We start from the raw sequence: 26,800 nt of genomic DNA, 5'->3' as shown, positions 1-26,800 counted from the left end.
GTGGCGTAACGTGAGCTTAGGTGCAGGGTTGAGGCTCCGTATGACCTCAGCGGTGACTAAACAGCCGCGGTCAGAGCTTTTAACGAGAGGTCTCGGGGGTTCATATCGGTTTGACATATTTTACTGTAAATGGATGTATTGACTGCAGACAATGAGGGACTTGCCCACTAGTAACAGACTCAAAGCAAGCAGGCTCTGAAATGCTCTTTTTAAAAGGTTGTGTGTACCAACACTACAACATCTGCCTGTGTTTACTCCCGTTATATTATTCCGTTTAAAGTTATGTGTGAGAGAAAGACGGAAAGGGGGAAACGAGCAGTGAGAAAGTGTGTGCATGTGTTAATAGTTTCAGGGCATTCCTGTCAGTGTTGCTGTATGATTGCGGGTCCTGTGTGGCTTCCTGCAAACTTTAATGCTTAGACGGGTTTGATGTAAACACTCAGAGGAGACAACGATGGGAAAGTCCCTGAGATATTTAACTGACTAATTCCTTCACCAGTTTTTCTTCTCTCTTTGCTCATCTCTTTCTTTACTTTGCCTCAATCGTTCCTCTGTGGCGGAAGAATCTGGGAATCCGGGATATGCAGAGCAAACATGCCCTTTTCCGTCACCGAAAAAATAAAAGGAGAATGTGTGAGTGTGTGTGCTGCAGACAAGCACACACACATACCTCCACCTCGCAAACAAATACCTTTTTGTTAAAAGTTTGCTCCAGGCGTTTCATTTCTCCAATTAGACTTGTCGAGGGCCTGACAAGTTTCAACTTTGTTCGCTCCACCACACAGGAAATTAAAAATTGTTTCTGAAACTGTTGTCTTCCAACTAAACCAAAAGGGGGGAAAAACATCAGCATAACTACTGTTTGGCACAGAACAGTTTTTTTCATAACGCATACTGGAAATTTAATTGTGCACCACTAATTGACTGCTGACTTTTCATTTCAGGAGTCAAACGTTCAACCTTTCAGACATCAAACATCTCATTTAATTTTGTTTACTTTGTACAAGTCTGAGGTACCAAATTACGATATTTTGCTGATATATTTTGGACAAAATGATGTCTGGGCTTCAAATTCATTTTGTATCAACGAAAACTTACCAGGTGTATGTAAATCAAATCAATCCAAGGGTAGGCGAGCACCCTGTATTCAAATTCAGTTTGTGAGAGGTGCTCATGTAGACTTAACAAAAAATAAATAAATCACAAGAAAAACAAAAGAAAAGCTTCCAACCATGAAGGTCTTCTTCAGGGTACAAAATGGTGGACAAAGACCAAGCAAACATTCTTATAAACTTGGCAAGGGGTGTCACCCAATCCTGACTGAGTGAGTGCAGGTGGGTGAAATCAATGGATCACAGATGACACGCCTCCCCAAGTGTGAAAAATATCCTGCACTAAACAAACAGACATCATAATGACATCCATCACATGAACACATTTCTGAAAATATTCAATCCAGTAGGATTAAAGGGATAAAAAACGCATTTTTATAGTTTAAAAGAGAGTGATTTTAAAACTTACCTGGTTTGTCTGGCACTAAATCTCTGCCCCCTTTGTCTCTACAACTACTTTTTCACTAAGGCCTGTTTTTTGGGAAAAGATGAAATAATAGTAATGCAGACTGGTTAAAAATTAAAAATCAACGTGTTATTAGTTCTCAGGGAATCTATGTTAGTTTGATTGGATTTATTAATCGGTGCAAATACTGTAAACAGTAGGAAATGATAGTGACACAGATAACTTTGTACAGTGACAGCTCTAAATGGCATCAGAATGTAGTTTTGATGCGTCACCTCCTCTGAGCCAAGAAATGACCATACCTGATCCAATTTTACTGAAATCTACTTTGTCTCAATCTTATCAATTGCAGCCCCCGTTTGCTGACGGGTTTATTTATACAAAACGTGTTTTCTCGTTAAAGAATGTCGCCTCTACGATCAATCACCCACCAACGAGAAGGACCATCTGTACTGTACATAACAAGAATAAACGTGTAGGTAAGTTTAAAGCCAATTATGTTTGTAACCAGATGTGATACCGACTCTCTGAACTGTTCTTGAGAAACACACACCTTTAAAGAAAAACTGACCCACATCGCTTGTACCAGCAGTCATATCATGCACACTAATTGCAAAGTGGGACGTATCGGCCACATGTCTGCATTTCCATGCATGCACACCCCCACAGGCCGCCCGCCCCTCCCTGCTTCGTCTCCTCTGATGTGTTTTTCATGTTAACACTTTGCAGTGCCTTAGGTACATCGTGCGGCTTCCCGCCATACACAGCCCGACCAAGCCCATTTAGAATGTTTTTATGGGCTAACATCGTTTTTATTTTTCAATTAAACTTTTATACTTTTGTGTTTTTTCCCCCTTTCTTCTTTTAGGGGGATGCTATTTTATCTCACACAGTTTCCTTATGTGCTGTTTTCTCCTCTCTGCTCTCTTTGTCTTGAAAAAAAAAATGCTGGTTGCTAATCCTGCTTTGGTCCCAAACTGAAACCTTGGTTTTAAATGTCGAATCAAGGCTACACAATTACTCTAAATATAATCAAAATTGAAACATGGCCAAGTGTAATATCCAAATCTTGATCTCTTTTTTGATAAAGGTAAAATGTGTGAAAAAACAGCATTAGTGAGAAGTACTGTAGAGCTGCAGAGAGGCCCCGGCCTACAAATCTTGTCCTCCAAAACATCAAACATCAAAAGTCAAGGTAGTTTTTCAGTGATGCTCCGTGATCAAATCCTCTAACGCCACCCAACTAAACTCCTTTTTTCAGGTTAATTGAAATGTTTGCTCAAACGTCTTTCTTTGCCATCCATCTCTCACGAGTGGCCGATCGGTCATCGATCAGCTCTGTAAACACGGTCACAGTTTTTTTTTATCACTTCCCTGACACAGCATATTACTTTTCCCCAGGCAATCAGCTAATCCTTATTGTTAATTGTTACTTTATATTGAAAAAATATTTCAAATTGAATTAGAGCTCATAAAGTCTGATACACTTGCATAGTTTAATCTTGCTAACAGTGTATTGTAGATGTACTTCCACCTGGACAACCTACAACACTTAAATACTGTAATATTACCATTTCCTACATCTTGTTATCTTAATTGGAAAATGCTACATTCAGACTAAGGCCTAATTCAGAATATCCAAAAGTAACATGCTGTTATATCAAAGTCCAAATATTGTCATATTCATAATAATAGTGGAATATGAGTGTGCATGTCAACATAAGCCGGGAGAAAACCTCAACACGTTCCTAATCTATCAATAATTCAACAGTTTCTTCTCAACAAAGAAGGGTCTCATTCACACTTGAGTGCCTTTTAGTGCCAATTCACTCATCATTCATTTGTAGTTATTTTAGTCCATTTGTTTTCGTAAAGTATTTGAGTACAAACACAGATTTTAACACTCAATCGTTGATTTAATTTCCTTCTTTTTGTTTGTTAATGTTTTAAACTGTACAGCTGCCCGGCCCAAAACACATTCATGAATCATGACGTTATAATTACAAGAGAAACAGTGCCTTACTCTCTTCTCCCTCCTCACAGAGTAACACTTTACAACGTAAAGTATTTGTAGTATTCTATCGCCACATCAATAAAACAAACACACACTTAAATATTAGTACAACGTAGATTAACGACATGATCTTAACCATCAGAGAACTATTCTGGACCGTGTTGAAGAATGACCCTGTTGCCTTTTCAGGTGTGTGTAATGTGTGTGTGCAGCTCCAGGGGAAAATAGGGGAGTGGGTGAGACCACGGTCCTCCAGGGCAAGACCTACACACCCCTCCCTCCCATCACTGCAGGGCAGGGACCTGGATAGATGTGTCTCTCTGCGTGCTGCCACCACACTATGAAATTTTGTCACAACACTTGCAGTGTAAAGCATCACAATGGAGAAACTGATAAGATTCAGCAAGGCCTTGGTTTCAATTTCTTGCTGTCAAAGAGATTTTTTAGCCATGCTAGCAAGACATTTAGGGTACCAAAAGGATGAAGCCTACGGTGATGATAGTTGGTTTTGTAAAGAAATGTCTCGCCAAGTACAGGATGGATTGTCATGACATTTGGGACAGACATCCCTGGTGCCCTGAAGACGAATTGTGATGACTCTGGCGATACCTGACCTTCATCTGGTGCCACCAGTATGTCAAAGTTATCACTTATCAGGAGGTGTGGTTATGTTTCGTGCAGCAGCAACAGCAGTTTCTTTAAAGCAGTTATTTTTGAACACTGATAGCCACCTTGGTTATCGCAGAACAGTCCACACTGATTGACCGAGAGATGATGTTTTTGGCGAGTGCAGCTTAGAAACGCCACTTCTTAACAACGAAGATGCAGACAGATGACGTATGAAGCACATGGGTCACAAATATACTTCACAAATTATCAACTCAGTCAACGGTCAATCAATCAAAGGTGACTGTACCAATGAAATGAGCTTCTGAAAACAAAAGGAGGGCAGACAGGCGACCCCTCTCATCTCTCTCCCTCTCATCACCTCACAGCACCGATCTGAATCTTGATTTGAATGGTCCACTGATGAGGAGAACCGAAAGCTTTGAAGCATCAGTCCGACCGGCCTCCTTTACGCCAACCAGCCAAAGTAATGCCATATCACATTTGACACCCCAAAGCCTGAGAAATTGATCCCCCAGTATGGCCATTGATCGGGTTGGGGTTTGAACACGAGCTCGGGCCGAGAATGGAGGGAAGGGTCAAGAGCGAGATGTGTGCCTGGCTCAGGTCTTTTGTTATGGGAATCGATGGACTCCCACCATGGGGCAGATTAGAGCAGTCAGGTCACGCAGAGCACAGCGTGAGCCTACGTTATGTTTGTGTCCATCCTCAATATGTTATTCTTTGTCTTTTGTGCAAAATTATATTATTAGTGTGTCCTTGTGGGAAACCTTTAGATGGAAAATGTATGTTTCTGACTGTCCTTTTAAAGATCTACTTTGCAAGAAAAGTTGACTTTTAAGTCTCATTCATCATGATGAAACTCAAAAATCAAGAAGAGGTATGCATCCCTGAGACATTTGCTGATGGGCTTTTATGGTAGGTGAGACTATTAGCAGACAAATAAACACCCACATTTTCCCTGAGGACAGATAAAGAGCTCTCTGCCATTTATCTCAACTACAAGTTCATACACTGACACTTAACAGTACGGGCATGTTTGCTGGGAAACAAAGTCAAGTAAATGAGAGTGACAGAGCCTGTTGTCTTATAATGCCTCTCTGACATACAGCCTAGTCTCTCCAAAACAACGGCATGAAAAGCAAACGTGCAAAATCTTGTTTAATCAGCACAAAAAAATAAAATGACTAATTTCTACAATGAGTTATGTGTCGCCTAAAAAGTCACAAGAGCAAAAAGAAAGTAAGAAAGGCAACTCTGAACACTATAAGTGAAAACAATAGTGAATGCCTGAGCAGGGTCCAAATGAAAAAGGATAAAAAGCAGACGAAGAAGAGAGAAGGGAGCAGAGGAGGTGGGAGCTGAAGGCTTTGGCAGGGCCAAAGCAGGCCACAAACAGACCAGTGCTGAAGGGCCCAGGACAAGTGTTGCCATGTCCCCCTGAAACCACGGAGGCCGCTGGGTAATGAATAAATAAACACCCCCTCCAACCATCTAGCCTCTTCCTCTTCCTGCTCTCCACGTTTGGCAGCCAACACACACACACGCATGCATATGCATACACATACAGAAACTGGCACACGCACATGAACAATGCACACAAATGCATACATGCATGACTGCCATCGGCCTGACAGCCCAAATACAGACTCACAGACATGTAGGTTTTGTATAGCAGAGTCTCTGTGATTGAGTGTGTACATCAGGGGTTTTTTTCCCCCTATGGAGCTCAAAGGCATTCTGTGTTTGTATAATGGCCACGAAGTAAAAGTCCAACAAAAACGCAAAGGCTTTATTTTTAAATGCCAAAACTATTGCGCCTTTAATCAGCACCTGCTTTGATCAGTTTATACCCAGCGTGCGCACGTGGAATGATACAGTCACATTTCCGCCAAGATCAAGGTTATCGATAAATTGCCAAAATTCATAAGGCAAAAAAAATATGTGCTGAAAATGAAGCTAGGTTAGTTGAGCTTACAGAAATAAATAGGGCAGGATATCAGATATCTCAGTATCCTAAACTAGTGTTATTCTATATACCTACATGCTAAATTGCCCATGTTAGTGAAAATCCATGTATGAATTCAAAAAAATTATATTATATTGGTCTCATGTTGCATACCTATTTTGATTGTTTCTGTGTATTATATTATTTTATTTTACATAAATAGAATAATAAATAGAAAATAATTGCAGTTCTGTCAATAGCTTCCATTTCATGTGATCTAAATCAATACCCAACTGTATTACTACACTGGACAAACAAGAAACCTCTTTTTATTGGATTTTAGTGCTTATTCTATTTAATATAATGTTTTTCTGGCGTCCATGTCATGTGACCTACCTGTTGGTATCTCTCTCTGGTGATACTGGAAAGCTCTTTTCCCTCACCAGTCTTGTCTCCACTTTTCCCATCATGCTCTGCACCCTTTTGTTCTTTTCTTTCCAGTTTCTTTTCCAGTTCAAAAAAGTGAAATTTTTCACTTAAGTGCACAAACAAACTGTGTATGCCGCAACCCACATTCTCCAGCCTCCGCCGCCTTTGTCTCAGAAATAATCTACCATGTGCCAGTGGTGCTCTTCACATTCAGCTGTCCGTGTGCCAGAGCTTATTCCCTGCTTTGCGTATTTCTGTTCATCTGTATGTGTTTTATTTGCCCATCCGTATTTATCCAAGGCTGTGTGGAGACTTTTTGGCTGGCGAAGCCACTGCCGGGCAGCCTCAGTATTCCCACACTCATGCCATGTATAACCCAACTGAGAAATCACCCACACGCCAATGTAGAGGCATGCGGCAACGCCATGTCAGAGCTTAAGAAAACAAGAGGCGAGAAGCTGCGAGACTCACGGAGATGGTGCCTCGGCTCCACATCTCCTGGCCTGACAGTCAGTGAGAATATTTTCAATTATTCAACTTGGCGGATTGAGAAGCCAAAGACGGAGCAAAGGCCTTTTAACATGTAACTTGTTGTGACAACACTAAACGACCCTCACCGCCGCCTGATGAAATATAGATATTTTGTTTTGTTTCCAGCAGGATTAATTTGTCATTACCAAGTTGTTGCTTCAGTGAAGGCTGAGATCTGCTTCTTTCAGACAACAGGAGGAAAGTGAGAGAACAAGGAGGTTGAGGAGAGCTGGTGAGTGAGGGACAGAGGCAGCAAACCTCTAGATATGATCCGATGAGCCAGGACACATGGGAGGAAGTCAATAAACAGATTATGTAACATGTACTCTGCACTTAGTTTATGAATATTATGTGTTGATAGCAGCTACAGTGAAGATTTCAATTTAAAAAAATAACTAAATAAATAAATCAATTTGGGATCTCAGAGACTTGGATTACGCCTGACAAGCTGTATGGAGCCATTTTATTTTGTTTGCTTGTTTGTTTGTTTTGTTTTTTGTGTTTTGAACCAAGTCCCCGTCTACCTCAGTTGTTATGGAGATTGCTGCAAAGCTGCTTTGCTCTGAAGCTCCAAAAATGCTTGGTGGACTACCTAATTTCACCAAAGTTTCAGGATGGGGTGAGTAGATACTGACTAAGTTTTAATTTTTGGGTGAACTCATCCTTTATCTATATCCGCTAAAAACCAAAACCAAAACATTTCCTTGAAAAATCTCAAATAAATGCCTGTAATTACAATAAAATAAAAGAAGGATACGACTTCAGCTAAAACTGAACTGAACATTTTTGAGCTGTCCTATTCTCACATGTAAACCTAAGCATAGTAACCCACACATTACCCTGCAAGATTTACTGCAATCTAAACCCAGGTACTGTGTTTTGGTGAAAAGCTGCTTCTTGTTGTTTTTTTACAGAAATGCTTTGATTTCCATATAATTCACCTGATAAGACACGTCCAAAAAACTCACACCAGTTCCTGAACAAAGTGAATTTCTTTCCCCTGTATGCACACACATGTACGTACACCATCTACTTCCCCTCTCACCACACGTACACACTCTCCACCAGACAGAAGATTACATTACAACCTTGACCTGTCTCCCCATCGTAAATTACCACACAGCCTCCGCTGGCACCTCATTCTGGTGTGTCATCAGCTCGCGCCCACAACCGGCATTATGCTATATCAGTGCCTTGGTGAGTCCATTGTATGTATTAGACCATGTTTTGCAGTGTAAGTGAGAGAGTTCTTGTTGTATTCACAGCTGGAGTATAATTCTATTCTGAGAGACTTGAGACACAGTTTTCTCTAAATCTAACGTCTAGAAGGCGAACTAGTCTAGTCCAGAGATTTGTAACACCGTGTCTATTGTAATTAATGCCACTTTAAAATATAGCTGCATGTGTTTGGGAGTTTGGCAGGTCAAAATAAAGCATGCTGCTGGTTTCCCTCAACCACAGTTACTTGTTTCTACAGCACTTGGACAGTCGGCAAGATGGAGAACAACCAGATCATGAAGCAAAAGAGGCGATAATGAGAAAATAAGTGTGTGATGGGAGCCCCACTTGATGATTTAGGCGGATAAGACTTGTGCATCTTAACAACAATAAATTGTAGACCCAAGCAGCTTTAATTGAACTTGGCAATTAAAGTGATTCAGATGCTGATCATTAGACCTGAGCACCAGCTACACTCACTCATCCTCGCACATAAAGGGGCTTGCAGGTACTGTAACCAAGCGCACAAGCACTCGCATATACAGAGCTGAACTGCCCAGCTTGACGCAAAAGACAAAACAATTACTGTGAAAAATACACCTCTCTGCCTAGTTTATTTATCAATTGTTTGACCTTTGCTGGCCCTCATTAGGTCCGCGAAAGCATCGATGCATAACATGAAATCATCAACACTTTCGTCACTGTAAGATTTACTGCCGTTGTCTCGAGTAAACAAAGTAGAGGCGTAACCATTGGTGACTGGCACTGTGTGCGTTGTGTCTTGATGAAGAGGCCCAGACCAGGATATCTTTGGAGGCGATCTCTGTTCATTCTGACAAAACAGGTTAATAACAAAATCCTCCGGTCACATATGAAAATACACTTGAATCCATCTTCCATGGAATAAGAGAGCAAAAGGGGCAAAATTTCCATTTTACGTAGGGGTACAGAAAGAGCGTTATATTGACACCGGAGGCCCAACCAAACTTGCCGACCCTCCAGATTTTTCCAGAAGACTTTTTCATTGCCCTCTACCAGTTTTCTCCCGGAGCCACAATTCTCCCTTTTAGTTATCACACCTGTTTTTGGCGCTGTAGAGCATGTAGTCTGCTGTCCTGTAGTCTGCTGTCCATCCTCACATCCTGGAGAGAAGAATTCAAGTTTCTCATGTAAAGTTTTAAAGGTATGGGGCTGTAAAATCTGCCACGCTGACCAACACGGGGCAGTGGCGTGCACAGACTCTCTACAGAGCAGGGGCAAATAAATGAATGAATGAATGAAAAGTGATAAATATTACTTATTATTAATTATTCTGCATTGTTTTCTGATAATTAAAAGTAAAATCATAATTATTTGACATAGAAATGCTGTTGCAATTTACTTATTATTTTGTTGTTTTCATTCTTTAAATGTCACTAGAATGCAGGAGATACAGTCCTTGGATTGAAAATGTTTCAGGGATAAACTCGAAGAACCCGGCCTTGGTTTCAAAATCTTCCTTATATACGAGGCGTCAAGGTCGGCAAGTAAAAATGTCAGGTTACAACAATTTATTTAGATTTTGGATAAATGTGATACTTCATATTACAAATGTTCATGTGACTCTCGAAATGTGAAATTTGATCCTCTGTGACAAGTGACATTGTTACTGTGGATCCAATTTTCAACCTTGAGACTGGTGTGTGAATGTGTGCGCGTCTCTGTCTGTATTCAGTACATGCATATGTGCCACTGTCTGTCCTGCACTTTATATGGATGCAAATGAGTATCTGACTGTTCATATGGATGCATACAGACCTAGAAAAGTGTGTGTGTGTGTGTGTGTGTGTGTGTGTGTGTGTGTGTGTGTGTGTGTGTGTGTGTGTGTGTGATATCAACGTGTGTTCTCTCTGCTCTCCATGCTGCTCTGCTCCCACAGTGCCCCTGGGACCCATCTGCCTCCCTGTTATTAATTCATCAGGCTTAACCATGCAGCACTTTATGACTCTGTTTGGACTGACGAACTATCACACACCCCTATCTCTCTCTCTCTCTTTCTCTCTCTCTCTTTCTCTACCTATCTATCTATCTATCTCTTTCTCTCTCTCAGGAACACAATATTGAAAAACAATATCTGTCACTGGATGCCGAACGTTCACCTGCAGCTTGATATCACCATTGTGTTGTCTGTCTGTCTTGCCTTTCGGCCTCTATAAGCAGTTCTGCTGTCCTTGTATATGTAAAACGTCGATAAGTGTGTCGAGAAATTTCAGCACAATTATTGCTCTTGGGTAGTTCCTGAACCAAATTTTCCATCTTAGTGTCAATTTTATTGTGCCAAAGTGTATCTTAAAGCTGCTCTCAAGATCACTAAATCACTCAAAACATTATCAAGCTGAATAAAGAACAACAAAACAGAATATCTTATTACACTTGAGAGGCCCTCAGAGGGCCAAAAATAATTTCTCAGAAGGCCATAAACCTTTTTTGGGCAGCCTGAACTCTGAGATTGAGTTCACTTTACTTTGTCTGTGCAGCTAATTCCCACCATGGAAACTATTTTGGCTGAGAACACAGCTGATTGTGACCATGTTCAAAATAAACCCTTTTAAAGGAAGAAATCCAAACTTTGCATTGAAAGATAATCTAACAATCAATCAATGCCCTTCACGTGAATACGTCCTGATTGCCATGTCTAAACCTATTCCCATCAAAGACAGAGGGAAGAGATCGGAGATTGCGGCACATCAAAAGAGTTTATCTAGCCGGCATTATGTGGCTGTAAATAGCTGCAGCAGAGATACGAGACACACTCGCTGAGAACTGAGAAAGTAGAAGTGGAGAGGGAGGAAGTAAAGAAAAAAAAAAGTATTTTACTGGAGACTCAAGAGGCTCAAACCCAGACAATGTATTTGTCCAAAGATATAAAAATCAACAAACAAAATAACCGCATCATTTTTTTACAACGAATAGAAAAAATCTGTCTCTTTTTGTGGTGCATCGTTGTCACTAAAGTCTGATCTTCTGGTGTCTCTGAGTCAGAATTTAATATAAGTCGTGACAACTATCACAATAAATCTGCAGGCTTGTTAAGTAACAGAATACATGTAACAGGATTACATAATTAGGATACAAAGTAAGGTCACTGTATTCCAGTAAAGTTACGGGAAAAAGGTGTAATTAGAATACAGTTGCATTCAGTGAAAAGAGGATTACTAACAGTAAGACAGAATACACTCCCGTGATTAAGATTAAATAAAAGTTATCTCATTGATCTGATTTTCTCTTGTCTTTATTCGCATATGTTTGGTGTTGAGGTAATCCAAAGGTAACAGAAAGTAATCAAGCTACATGACTTAAACGTTGTGATACTTATGGATTACGTTACTGACTACATTTTCAAACAGGTAATTAGTAACTGTACTGGGATACCTTTTTTTAAAGTAATCCTCCCAACCCAGTCTATCAGGTCTCCACTGTCGACTAATAACATCTAAAAGACCAGAAGATCCATTTTCGGTAACACAAACAAAAAAAACTAATCTACAGAGAACAACACAGACCAGACCGGACTGGGTCAATTCTGTCCTTCCCACAGAACCATAATGTTTTATTTATAGAAATAATGTAACTTTCAGGTCTGATGTTACTCACTTTGCAAATCTATTTATTTCATTACTGGTGAGGAATCATTATTTCATAAATAAAGAAGTTGACATACTTGGTGTGAGTGGCTTCTCTCACTCCACTTTGTCCCTCAGAGGCTGACACTAAACCTGAGGACATCCAGGGGGAGTTCTTCTGGCCCACCGGGGGCTTACCACTGGGGTTATATTGCCCCCCAGTGGACATAATGTGAGCACAATTCTCTGCAATATCATAGCATCATACATAAGATAACAGTGTGTTCAGTCTCATGTTACAAGCTGTGTCAGGGTCTTGCTCAAGGACACTTAAGCACTGAGTATCCAGCTGTGTGGGAGTATCTGAGATCATGAAGCTACAACGTGAAGTCTACTGAGGCTGTTATCGTTCTTTTCAACAATGTGTGCAGAGTTTGTCCAACACATTTTTGGCCGGATGTACAAAGCATGTATCAGTTCAGATTATGGGGAGAAATGAAGGAACAACAAGTTTCCTATTCAGTTTTGTTTACATGAAGACATACAGGCAGAAATGCTTGTATAGAAACACATTTTGATGTCATAGGTGACACTGGATATCTCTAACGCATCAGGAAACATGAATGGCACTCAGTAGAGCCCATACAGACCCCTTTAAATTAAAACAAGTCTAAACTAATATAAAATAAAATACATTTAAATCTGCTTCATTTGGATTTTTAATCGGATTCACATCTCTCTATAGCTACCAGCCACCTAAATACACCACATTGTTTTCATCAAGATCCATGTTTAAATCCCTGAGAAATTTACTAAAATGACATCATGCAATGTTAAACCTGAATCTTTCCATTTATCTGGATCCACAACAAAAGTAAACAGGGTCTATTCTGTGCTGAGACTCATCCTCCATTCAAGTTTTATGGAAATCTGTTCAGTAGTTTTCGTGTAATCCTTCTGACAAACCAACAACCAACAAACAAACAAACAAACAGGCGTGGGTGAAAACATGACCTCCTTGGCGGAGTCAATTGCAAATTAAAATACTGAAACAAATACACCACATGTCTGCACCCACTCGCACACACACCTCAGTAACAAAAAAAAATATCTGTCATACTCCTAGGTTCTTCTCTTATGTGTTGACAATACTCTTTCTCGATTCTTGGACATATTTCCCGCCTGACAGCCTCCGCAGAACAAAAACGATTGACAATGTTTGAAAATGGCCCCGACAACGTGGTTACAGATGTGACAGTATGCCAGTCGTCACGTCAAGGGAAAGTCTGGAAAAAGAGTGAAATGGGAATGCAAGAGAGAAACGGAAAGAAAATGTTGAAAATCATCTCAATGGAGCAAAGGAGTGAGAATAGATGACAAGAGATGGAGAGCAGTGATGTGATGTGCAAGAGTTTGAGAGGATAAAGAATGAGAAAAGAAACAAGTAAGTCATGGAGGTGTAATTAACCAGCTTTAATACAAGTGTACGACAACGGCGAAGAAAGACACGATGATTTAATTCCTTCTTTGCTACAGTTGGACAACAAGATGGAGAGGCCAAAAGAAGGAAGTGCAGGACGAATCTCGTTAAGAGACAATAAAACAGAGCCAGGCCCTGATGTGTGAGAGTACATTTTGATGCAGGATTTTGACACAGATAACGTCAACACAAACTGCTGATTTCCTTCCCCCGTTTAGCCTCCTCTACTTTTCTCTACCAGAATCCACATTTTAAACCACAGATATTTCAGATGTACCTGAACAGAAAAAGAAAAGCGGGTTGTTTGGAAGCTGAAGTTTTCCAAAGGGGTTTCGGGTCAGTATTTTTTGTTACCGCAGGTAAAAAAGCAGATGTCAGGACAGGAAATGTAACCTGGAACAGCCACTCGGCTCCTGTTGCAGACAAAATGTTAAAGCAACCGTTAACCTGAGCGGTTACGGCAAATCCGTCTCAAAATATCTACTCGTGCTTCGACTTCCTCCACTTCAGTGCATTTCAGTCCAGTGCAGCTCAGAGTTACACAACATTAACATCATACATACTGTTAGGTGGAGGTGGTGACAGGGTGGAGAGCGTATCATACACAAAGAACGTTTGTTTAATTTAAATATTACTCAGTGCACGGATGATTACATGGGATGACAAACTCTCAAGTATCAAAGCAGTGCTGTTGTAAGACACCATAAATGATGTAAATCTAGTGTGTCACAATATTACCAACTATGTTATGATACCTGAAAAACACGGAATGTCAAAACTGATATGTTTTATACCACAGAGAAAATCTGACACAACACTGAGATTATTAAAAGTTAGACTTTTATATAAAGATTAATAGAACAAGGTTTGTGCACTGTGTGTTAAGCACAACAGCATCTAAATTAATTAACTTGTGACTATAGTCAGAAGAGTGTGTGTGTGTGTGTGTGTGTGTGTGTGTGTGTGTGTGTGTGTGTGTGTGTGTGTGTGTGTGTGTGTGTCTCAACTTCCCGTCAGAGAGAAGAGAAAATGAGGAGGCACAGCTGGTACCGGTGCATTAATACTGCAGAAAATGAGTACTGAAAACATTTTAAATATTCAATATGTATCAATATTTCTGACGAGACTAATGTATTCACATATTGTCAGTGTGAGACGGCCCATACGACATCTTGAATGTTACTTGTATATTATAAATTCATCCCTAATAATAATCCCTCAATTCAGTGGTGCCATGTTAGGATTTATCACAGACGTGTACTGTAAAATCCCACTATTTGACCGTAATCTGTTTTTGTCTCTGCAAAAAAAAACCTGAGCACACTACTTTATTCAAAGTCTCCATTTGCAAAAGGAGAAATACAGAATTATAAAGTACAAAGTACACAAGAAATGCTACTCTGTTACAGTAATGAGTTATTGTAATGAGGGTTGCTGCAATATACCAGGTTCGAGGTAAACTGTGTTATGAAAATTGATGTTATTGTACAATGTACATTTGCTGATGAATATCATATTATCAAACTACGATGTAGGTGCTCTTAAATATATATATATTTCAAGTTTAAATCAAGTTTCGTGTCTGCCAGGACACAATATTTTGTTAAATGACAGTAAAGCAATAGTGTAAAACTGTTTTCTGTGAAACCGTGATATTTTCTGAGACAGTCATCATACTGTGAAACTCTCATACCATAACAACTCTAACTGTTTCTCTTCACATGAAACTACTAAATGTTTATGTGCTCTAAACATGCAGGCATTTTAAACTGACTTCAGCAATTAAACTGTAAATTAAACAGTATGTGTGGCTGCATGCATGTAAACAATCAGTATAAACACAGTTGGCCAAAAGCTTCAGATGAACATGTAGTAAAAACCCTGTATTTCATAGCCCTTATTCGCTGACAGAACTAATTATTTCTCAGAACCTTGTGATGTGATCTAAGTGTCAGTCATAAACCAGACTGACGTTATTCAGATGTAAACTTAAGACACATGCTGACCCGTGGTGGTACGAAGATGGAGAACGTAAACACGTCTGGCTTAAAGAAGTGTTCACACATTTTCTCCTTTTGCTAAGAAACAAACATCCTCTAGCTCCTCGGGTAAACTGCCGCTATCTCTTCATTTCCTGCCCCAAGCAACCTCACTTAGTGCCTTTCCCTCCAGGGAGCTTTTTCTTGGCAAACAGTGCTGTTTATTTTACTAAAACGGGCCCTCACTTCAGCTGGTTCGTCTAATTAAAATGTTGCAAAAGCGTCGAGGAGTAGGTATTTTATTTAACAGCTAATTGTGCTGACGCCAGGGACTCTGGGATATTTTATGCATACACTTTCCAGGATCTTGGGGAAAGAACACAATTGTATACACACACACACACAGACACACACACACACACACACGGGAGATCACTTTCTCGCTCATTGGTGGGATGAATTTTAAACAGTCAGGAGTATCGAGTTAATCAGGGAGAACTCTGTGGGGAGATATCAGGTTGCCTTTTAACAGGGGAGGATGCATGTATGATTAACGCAGCGCTCCCCATTGGACCGAACAGAATAATTGTCTTGTTTACCAACAGGTGTTTTTAATCTAGAGGCAGGAATTAACAATCCTCGTTTGTGAGGGCGCTCAGGGGTTGTCATGTTTGAGGTGTAATGACTTGCCGTTTTTCTTGTCAACAGCTCGTGTCATCCTAATTGAGTGCTTTAAGTCGTTAAGTTCAGAAAGGACAAGGCGTGTCTACAAGAAATGTTTGGTTAGCGTTGTTACGAGTGGACATTCCCAGCCTTAGTGTCAACTAAGGGGTGTTAACGATGAATATGTGTGTCACTGAATTTTAATACAGCCCTAAAGTTGTGTAAATTGTTCACTCTCAAATGGTTACACACAGTTACATCTACAAGAACAAACACAGACACGTAATTCATACTGAAAACAGCCCTGTGTTAAAAAAAATTAAAATAAAATTAACAAACAATCTAGATGTAGATTCAGTGAGAGTGACAGATTAATGTATTAAAAGACGTATCATACCAACATTTCTACAATACGTGTCATATCACAAAGGCTGCCAAGCCAAAGACCAAAGTTCAAGGTGACATTTTGGTATTTGTAAGCGTGAAACAACTGGATATCTGTAACAAGAAGATGGGACATTTTCCAGCCGTGTTTGTGGCATCAAAATTGGATATTGGGACATTTCGAAACCCTCACACTTTAAAAAGACTCAAATGATGAGTCCATTATCAAAATAGTTGCTGATTAATCAGTTGGTCGATTGATACGAAATGTATCAACCCTTTTTTTCCAGCCTTTTAAATGATTTAAATTTAAAACATTAATTAGTGTTATTGTACTGAATGACACTGTGAGGTGTTACTGTCCATGGTCGCTCCCTGAAGCTTCCCGTCAGCAGACGTGATGCCGATGGGAAATAAACTTATCACGTTTATTATTTTTGACTCCCTGTATATTCTGTAATTCTGACAACCAGACAAATACTGAGTGGCACAAGTAAAAACTACTCTCAGGATTGTTTGTTCTCTAATGAGGTGTTGAAACACTTGGGTTGTGATCTTCTTTGGTTGAGAATAGTGTGAATTTGATGCAGCTATTGAAGCAGTAGTGAAGGCTGGGTGGGGGATTGGGGGGACCCTCAGTAGAGAGGCCTAGCTTGTATTACCTTTTCACACGTCAGCCTGAAGCTGACAGGTTGCTAAAGCAAAGGTATTTTAACAACCAATTTCAACAGTTTTGTGGCACAATCGTGCGAAACCAGGGGTGAAAATGAAAATGGAAGGAGAGAGAGAGAGAAAGAGGGACCTAAACTTGGGAATGGATGGAGCTTTTCTCTTTTTTTGTCATTTCTTCTATCCTGTAAAGGAGAAAAAATACCCGACTCACACCAATGCCTTTAATCAGGTGTGTATCTCCCTCCTGTCAATTCTGACTTGCACTGAAAAGGAAAAGCAGCTGTTTTAAGAGTGCTGGATGGTTTTGTTCCAAGAGATTTGCAATATATGATTGCAAGCCACAACACCAGAAAGACAACTAGAGAAAAACCCTTTGGAGTTGCATTTAGCTCTGAAATGAAACTGCCATGCTTGGACAGAGTAAGTCTTTCAGTATACGCTACTGTCGAGGAAAACAACATCATTGGTTGCTTGTTCAAAAGGGGAACATTTGGGTTCTGGAGTGGAGAGTCTTTTAAATATAATTTTTTTCCTGTGGACACGAGCCAGATTTAAATTTAAAGCTAGTTTTGATAAATTTTCGATTTTGAAATCGTGACATCCCCCCTTAGGGTTGGGCCGATGAAAGATGCCATCGTCCATCACCAATGGCTGACAGCCGTCGACTGCTGAGTCTTGGCCATCGTAACATCGTGATTTAAAAGGCGCCCCACCAGAGAGCACAAAAAAAGTAGTGTGTCCCCTCAGAGTTGACGCAAGACAAGAGTTGTACAGTTGTTTTTGGCATGCGGGAGAGGAAATGAAAATTAGTTTGTTGCTCCTCAGTGAGCTAATGTTACGTCTCCATGTCCCATTTATTACTTTCTTATCAAACCAGGTCAAGTTTTCTTTTTTCTTTTTTTCTTTTTGTGTAGCTAGATAGCTAAGTTTGTTTCAAGTTTCTGAGGTTAAAGACAGCTACGAAGACTCTTTCAAACGCGGCACAGGGATGTATTTCTGTGGTAATGGGAGACCATTTTCCCTTTGTGGTGAGACAGTTGGAGGTTGCTGTCAGAGCGACAGTGGGAAATAGCACTGACTACAGTGTGAATGAGCAGCTGCTGTCTTGCAGCAACACTGAGGGGACACAAAGCCTCAAACAAACACAAAAAATACATCTTATTACCCCCCAAACAATGGCCTTGTCCATTACAGTGTTTCATTGTGGACATCATATGCCAATTTTGGCAGGCATTGCCCAACCCTACCCTCCACAAACCATTGAACAGCTAACCTGGCTCTGACCACAGGCAGTAAAAATGTGCCTTGAAAGCGAAAGCTCACAAGCCAAGAAATAGTATTGATATTTTCATGTAACCCATCACAAGTAAGACAATAGAGTTATTTCCCAAAATATCGAACTTAACATCTTTTAAACATTAATCGCGTTTATCAAATATTTTTTCGATTATACTTTTTCACATCTGACACTTTCTGCTATTTCTAACAAAATAAATCATAGCATCCATGCCAGATTGCAGCTAAACTTTGGGCTACTCTTACCCCTCCTCCCCTCCAGTGAGCCTGCGAGGATCCCATCCTATTTAGAAAAGGGTTAGCCAGGATTAAAGGGTGTTTCTGTCGCTCTTATCTAGTGTTTGAGCACTTGATCACGGAGGCGTGCCCTAATCCGAACATCGATGCGGTTCCATCAACACGCTCTCCTGGAGCAACTCGCCAACAAAGGGGCTGCTGGGGATTGTTTAGATAGGGCCACACACACCCCCACCCTCTCACACACCACACACACACAGACACACACACACACACACGGACAGAAACACACAGATCCCTTCTTAAGGAACACAGTTTCTGCTGTTGCTCGCTTTGATAGTTGATGCCAAACGTCTAATCTCATAAACTTCTGCTTGTCCTCTGCTGACGGACTCAAGACTTCAGATCTGTGAAGCGTTTGTGTGTGTGTGTGTGTGTGTGTGTGTGTGTGTGTGTGTGTGTGTGTGTGTGGCACATGCAGGTCTGTGTGGTTTGTTTGGAAATCTAAGTGGGAGATTAAATCAGGTTGGTTGATCACCAATGGATTTGTTTGGAGCAGGCTTTAGACAGATGATAAGCTGTTTATGTCAGATCTGTCATGAATAATTGCAAATGTTTGGACCTTTTTATGTGTGAAACATGAGAGGCCACATGTGATGGGGCTTTATATTAGTGTAGATAAGCAATCAGCACTTCTATATCATTTTTAAAATAACATGTGATACCGTTTGAGACATTAATATAGGATTTAAAAACAGACTCTCCACCCAGAGTGTTGTGATCCCATAAAATAATATGTCTAAAGACATTTCAACCTTGTGACTGCTTCCAATTTCTTCTACTAACATATTTTTAGCAAGTATTTTCCTAATGTTTAAGCTTAAACGAAAGAAAACACAGTTTCATCTATAAGGTTAATGATTGCCCAAAAAAACATTTCTTATCTAACGTTTTAGTTTATTACATCTTCCTTTTTTTATAAAGCAACATTTGACTTGACATCTAAATGTAAATTATGTCAGAATGCAACTTAAAGGGTACTACTTTTGTAGCTCCAGACGAAAGCTGCATGTAATCTGATAAACTGCCTCCAGTGATGTCACTTAGCGGTTAAATTGTATTGTGGGTAATGTAGACGCCAGGGTTTGAAAAGGAGGAAGAATCTGCTGTACCGATTTTGATCATTGTTTTAAAACTGTCCATGATGAGTCCAACAGTAGCTATAGGAGTGAAATGTTAGACCAGTGGACTGCTTTTCAAACCCTGCTGCCTACATCACCCACAATGCAACTTAGCCAGTGTGTGACATTAATCAAATGACACGCAGCTTCTTCTGGAGCCACAAAAGGCTTTATACTGCTCGTTTCACACACTGTTTCTGTCTCTATCGTTCATCAAATCGCCCTGAAAGTGATCCCAAAGATATTGTGTGTTGTTAGTTGTGGTGTGGACAATTTTAAAACATATATATATTTAGTTATTATAGTTAGCGTTCTTGTGTGGATGGCCTTTAACCCGAACAAAAGAAGATGAGAGTTTAACAATAAATTCCATGTTCTCCACATTTCAAGGTAGATCAATTTCTTGTGCACTTGAATTTAAGGGTTAGGGTTATTGATGTATTTTTATGTCTCTGAACAAGAGAGAGACAGACTGAATATGGTCAAAGGAGAAAAAATGACCCTGTGCTTCCCTTGTGGGCCTGCTGGCTATTTGACAGGACTGTACATCATACTCTTGGATGAGTTGTAATTGCAAGTGACTGTTCTGTGTTTCTCAGAAGTGGTTGTGTTGTGCATGTGTGTGTGTGTGTGTGTGTGTGTGTGTGTGTGTGTGTGTGTGTGTGTGTGGTGGGGGTCAGTGGTGTGTTTGTAAAAATAAAAGGAGAAGTGTTGCGCTCGCTGTGGATTCTTTAGGAAATTGCTGTCGCACACGCAGGGGCTGGAGCCGGGTCTGGAGCCGGGGCCTGGCGACGGAGACAGAGTCTGGCTCCCAGAACCATTACTACGCCTGCTGGAGCCACGGAGGCCAAGCTGTGTGGGAGAGGGAGTGTGTATTTTGATAGTACTGCAAGCTTTTGGGGGCCAGGCAGGACATGAGTTAGATATGTAAGCGAGGGTGTAGGTACATGTGTTATTATTGGGGTTCGAGATGATTTAATGTTATTAAAGTTGCCTCTTTTGTTAGATCTAACAGTCACATGATAACATCAATGTAAGCAAGGAGTTTATTTTAATCTACCAAATTAAAATTCTCCTTTTCACAACCTCAGTGATGCTTGTTCTTGTATTTTTTTTGTTCTATGGTGTGCTTGTGTCTACAGCTTGATTACACAGTATGAAGTAATTTTACACATCACCAAGAAGGTCCTTGTTGAGAAGGTAAAGCTATAAATCTCTGTAATACGAACAGAAAGCTGGAGTCGCCACTCTGGAGAAAAACACAGACTAAACACTGATGACCCCAGTGCTGACCTTGTATATACACACACAGACACACACACATATGCACAGGAACAAAGGCACACACACACATATGCCGCCAACATGACACAAATGAGCATTTTCTGACCTGCTGTCTCAATGGGTCGGTTTAACCAACAACTTCTTTGTGAATGGTACGGCAAGAAGAGAAAAACTAACTTAAATACAAAATACAGTCCACACTAGATTTACATACATGTACATACCTACCTTTATTTTAAAAAAATGCTGTTTGTGATTTGGGTATTGCATTTATAATGAATAAACAGAAGTTAGAAGTGCACACATCCAAAATAGTTAAACACAAGGTGCTAGACTAAAGCAAAAGTCAAAAATACAAAAAGTCTGCACACCAGATAATGCTTATTTGCAGCCTTAAATTGTGCAAACAACTGTTTACAACCGTGTCTTCAACAGGATCAAAAACCATTTCAGCTCTAATAGACGACTGATGTGGGACTGTCCAATAACTATCACCATATAATGACGAGTAAGCTCTAGAAATATGCCATTTTCTAGGAAGTTTAACATTGTGTCAAAAGGGGGCAAATACAATTTCTTGTCTTTATTCCTTGGGGAGTGACCTTATGAGATCGATGTGTTATTTGCAAAAATTTCAAATCAACACATTTATGATATTTTCATAGAAAAACAAAAACCTACTCATTACTATTTGTATACTGCGAGAAGCATTTTCATTGTTTGGACTGGAGTGAGAAGTCATGTGAGTCTCTGTCTCCCTCTGCTGGAACAGAGCAGCACAGCGCGGCGGTGATGAAGGAAAACGAGGCCGCAGTTTAACCACAGTGGTAACGAACGTCCCAGTGACTTCAATTTGCCCTCAAACCCCACAAGAACTGTTAGGTCGACCTTTGACCTGATACCACACACTGGGGCAACCTCATTTATCACCTGGATGTGGAGTGTTGTGATAGGGGGTTGGGGGGAGGAGGAAGAGGGGCTTTGGGGTCGTAAGCGCTCTTGATGGGAAAGGAGGCTTTTATGTACATGTACAAAAGTTACAGACAGAGAGACGCTGTCTGGTTTGATTCTGATTGGCCAGGGGGGGAGGCAGGGGATGCAGAGAGGTCAGGGAGTCAGGGCTGATGAATGTTTTGTGATACTCTGAAGGGGTCTCTATGAGGTGGGGGAGCGCAACATGGTGTGGTTTGAATTAGAGACAAATTGACCCCATTAAAAACTTCTATGTATTTAGTATTGTGACTGGAGCTGCTCCTGAACCGAGCAGAGAAAACATTGTGAAAGAATAAGAAAGAGTCAAGCTGATAACGAAAAGGACTGTTATTTCAGCCGAGTTATTTTATTCGCAAAAATATTTTTCGTTCCAATTTGAGAAGTCCTCTTCATCCTCTTCATCACTGCCAACCTTACATAACCCATGCACTGAGTTGCCAAAGATTTTAGCAGTAGCAGAATTTTAAGTGAGTGGGGAGGTAGTTTAAAGTGCAAAAGGCTTGACTTTTAATACAGTATCCTATACAAATAAGACAGGCCCACCACTGGGAATTATGGACATTTTCCAATTTGGATCCCTCATCTACATCTCCTCCAGCACCACCACGTTACACCCACCCATAGCTCTACTGCAACGCTCTTGGTCATTAGCCTTATAGTGACACAGACGCAGTCTCTAACACCCTTTTCCAAATTCTGTGTTGTCAACACATCCACGCTATGCCCTGTGTTGCATACAGACTCAATACACACAAGGGGGAGTCAGTTATTACAAAACACGGATAAAAAAGTCTCTCTAAGTAGACTGTGACAGTTACAGGTATGGTCCCCCTGTTTACCTTTAAACAAGGAGAGAGAAAAACACCCTCCAATGAATGAGTGATAAATCAAACACTGAAGAAATTACTGCGAGGTGCAATATGTAAGAATTTTAGTTAAAAGCATAAAAAAAAAAACTAAAGTTATCCACGGTACGTGTGTGGAGTAACAGTTTTGACATCTTTGTATTATGTTGAAGAGATATGTACTAAAGTTAGCGTGCAAACTAGCTAGCCCCGGCTTGTCCTGGTCCAACACCCCCCTGCTAGCGGTGGGAACACCAACACTTACCCAGGGCTAACTGAGCTAACTGAGTTAACTAGCTAACGGCAGCTACGGTTGGCAGCAATTAGCGGTTCCTCTTGTGATATGTTGCCCCCAATTTGTGAATCCAAGTGGTGGCCAATTCATACATACTGCACCTTTAAATCATGAGATCAAATCATGGTTGAACAAGTGAAATACTATATGGTTGTTATGTGATAGCAATCATATAATATATTGGCCTCTTGGTCAAAAATCGAAAATGCAAATATCTTTCCAATTTCACATGACGTGTAGGATGTATATGGACATGTGGACGTCCACATGCTAAACTCAGATTTAAAGGTACAGAGTAACTTTTCCTCCTTCAGCAATCTGAAAACAACTTTCTTGTGTCAAACTCAATCTGCACATCATCAGTCAAACATCCCAATAAAGTAACAACAAAGTACATTTTTCAGTAAACTATTCCTTTACCGTATTGTGTACTATTTTTTATGATCCTATCAATCTGACTTCTTTGACTGGGTGGCCTTTATTACGGAGAAAAACCCACCAACAATGACGTTATTTTATATTACTGTGAAATTAGAATATTATGAATTTCTCCCAGAGCTGGGAAACCGAAAAATTTGAGTAAATTTGCAGTATTTACTCCCGTGATGATGAATGGGAGGCTGACTTTGTATGAGTGGACTCATTAAGTGTTTATATACACAGGGGAGCTTTGGATAAATGACCCTTCAATACCTTGAGGGGAAATTTCAGTTGCATGGAGTACATACAGAACATAAAGCAAATATTAGGACAGCATAACGATACAAAAACAACACGCACTGACAGAAACCAGACATAGCAACATAAAAAAAACACACTATACCCACGTAGGTGTACATTTTACAGTAACAGAGACAGCTCTTAACCAGAAATTGCAACTTGAAGAAAAGTTATTTGATCATTCAAAAACAGTTTGTGTGCTTTTAGTTCATATACTAAAAGCCAAAGTCAATTCAAGTAAAAAAAAAAATCAGGGTTAGCAACCAAAGAAGAAATGTGTGGATGAGTTGAAATACAGAAAACAGATTTGCCTTCTTTTAATACCTTTATACCATATTTTATAAAATGTCAGAATGATAATAAATGTATATTTAACAGCGCAAGACTCACATGATATGAGACGTAATGACTTATAGATAGATTTACTATTGCTAAATACTTATACAACTGATGGTATACATGCATATTTATCTGTTTTACAGAATCTAATACGAATACTGCCAATCATGTTGGCAGTACGAGGAAACATTTTCCTTTTAATGGTCTTCAGCTGTCAAGACTGACTTTAGTCTGAAGTTTCATCTTTACACCACACGGTGGCAGTCTAGACCCCAGATGACTGTTCAAGATGATGTCATTATATCTCAAATTAACAATGAAATACCAATCTACAGGGTTGATAATCTAAATATCTAACTCCATGAAACTCTTACAGGTATTGGGAGATTATTACACTTTAATTTAGTTAAATCTCCCACCTGATTGCAGTTGCAGTTTTAACAATGGTGTATGACATGTGAAACAAGTTTGGGCATCATTACCTGTTCAGAAGAAAAACATTTAAAACGTCAGCATGCAGATTCTTGTACTCCAGCATCCGAATCCTCCGACAGTGCCAGGTATTATCCAATTACTTCTGGAGACAAATAATGAAGATGTTAATAACCCTGTTAAACTTTTTGTGTAGGGCACGAAAACTGTTGTTTTGAGGGCAACTATGAATGATCCTCTCTTAAAAAAAAATACACTTTACTGGCAGGTTTATATGTTGGCTGCTCAATTTGAAGGTTGAAAACTTAAAAATACCCATAAATCCTCTATATGAAATTTCAGTCACCTGTACATATCACACACTTTAAACAAAAACAAACTGGGATAAAACATTGATGGGCCATTTTCAACAAATTCAAATCAATTAATCCCTTTTGGATGAACAAACAACAACATGTAATTGCAATAAATGAGGTGAATCTGCAGCAGCTAGTAGCCATGCCCAGTGTTGGAATGTACCTTTACAGTATATTGATTAGAAAGCTGATAAACTGGATTTTAATATAGAAATTGTTCCCAAAAACTGCTTTCATGATAAACAGGAAATGTCAGATACATCCTGACAGTGATTTCTAAGTTTACTGACAGACTGTGAAGCATGCCAATTAAAACTCCAGTTGTGATGAAAGAATTGTTTTTTTGCTATTGATCCTATGATCCACTCCAGTTGCTCCTCTGATTGATAGGCCACGATCACAATGTGTGCTGAGCTTCTCCTTAATCTCCCTTATCTTCTTTTAGTTGAATGGCTAATCAACAATGTTTACTAACTAGATCCAGGCCGATCTAGGCTATAGGTCATTGATATTGGCCGGTATCAGCGTATATGTTGTCCTATATGCACCAGTATAAAGACTTTTTATACTTTTTACAGAACATAACACAGAAAAAAGTCCCAGTGAAGTTTCCTGTTTTGGTGCACTGATGTCATTTAGAAAATTACAGTTTAAACTGTAAAATATCCTGCCTTCATTGTCGGCCTACACATCTTTGTCACACATGTTCCATAACCACATCTGAGGGATCATTGCAAAAAAATGTGCTTGTGTTTTTAAGCTTATAGCTATCAGCATTGGTGACAAAAATCCAGTATTAAACTATTAAAAGCAACTAAGCGTAATATATGGTTACTTATTATAAAGCTTATGTCATCAAAAAAGTTATATAACGCCTCTCAAAAAGTACAATGTGTTTTCAAAATAAAAAAAATACTGTCAAATAAACAAGGACTGCTGTTGAATGACATTTTAATAAAAGAATACAGTATAGTTGTTTACTGCAATCCTTTGGTCAAAACCTTGTCTCTAAGCATTTCAGATGTACATGGATCATTGCAAAAAAATGTGTCTATGTAGGCCTATATAATCTGTGAATATAGGAGTATTGACCAATATATCAATATTGGATTGTTTTTATGCTCATAGGCCTATCTATCGCCATCGGCCACAAAAATCAAGTATCAGTCCAGCACTAGTAGCTCTGACGGGTCTAATGTACTGTTAGAAGCAACTTAGCATAACATATGGGCTGCTTATTATAAAGTTTATGTCATCAAATCAAGTCAACGCCTTTAAAAAAGGCAATTTGTGTTTTCAAAACTAGAAAACACTGCCAAAATAAACAAGGACAGCTGTTAAAGGATAATTCAATAACAGGATTCACTTCAGTCCTTTCCTCTCAGCATGTAGGATGTATGAATCACCAGCTGAGGGAGCTGCACGACCAGCTTTAAAACCGAGCCGTGTTGATTTTTTCGCCCAGCCATGAACCTGAAAACAATGCTGGCAACTGTTTGTAAGCAGGAACACAAATCTGGCAGCACTCAACGAAAACAAAAGTGGCTAATCATCTAACTTCCCAACACTTTAGGAGATCAATAGGTGTTAAAAAGCTAAATCTGCAGACTAGTTTACTTCTTAAGGACCGCACACAGCTGCTATGGATTACCTGGGAGTCTCTTAAAGATATGGTGGTAAAAAGTTAACGAGATTAACCTGAAAATCCCTTTAATCTTTTTTTTTTTGTTTCATCAGACCTCACTTTGTCGGGTTTT

The 26,800-nt window shown here is 39.7% G+C and overlaps 1 protein-coding gene across 1 annotated transcript in view; it reads right to left on the bottom strand.

The window, feature by feature from the left end:
- Positions 1-26,800, bottom strand: part of meis1b (Meis homeobox 1 b) — a 222,402-nt gene that overhangs the window by 192,890 nt on the left and 2,712 nt on the right. The window contains exon 2 of the mRNA XM_084375047.1: positions 24,738-24,832. The gene's annotated coding sequence lies outside the window, so the exon portion shown is untranslated. The remainder of the gene's footprint in view (positions 1-24,737; positions 24,833-26,800) is intronic.

The sequence above is a fragment of the Pagrus pagrus genome (genome assembly GCF_965226575.1).
Source record: "Pagrus pagrus genome assembly, chromosome: 15".
Lineage (NCBI taxonomy): Eukaryota > Metazoa > Chordata > Actinopteri > Spariformes > Sparidae > Pagrus > Pagrus pagrus.
This window is presented reverse-complemented; position numbering and strand designations above follow the sequence as displayed.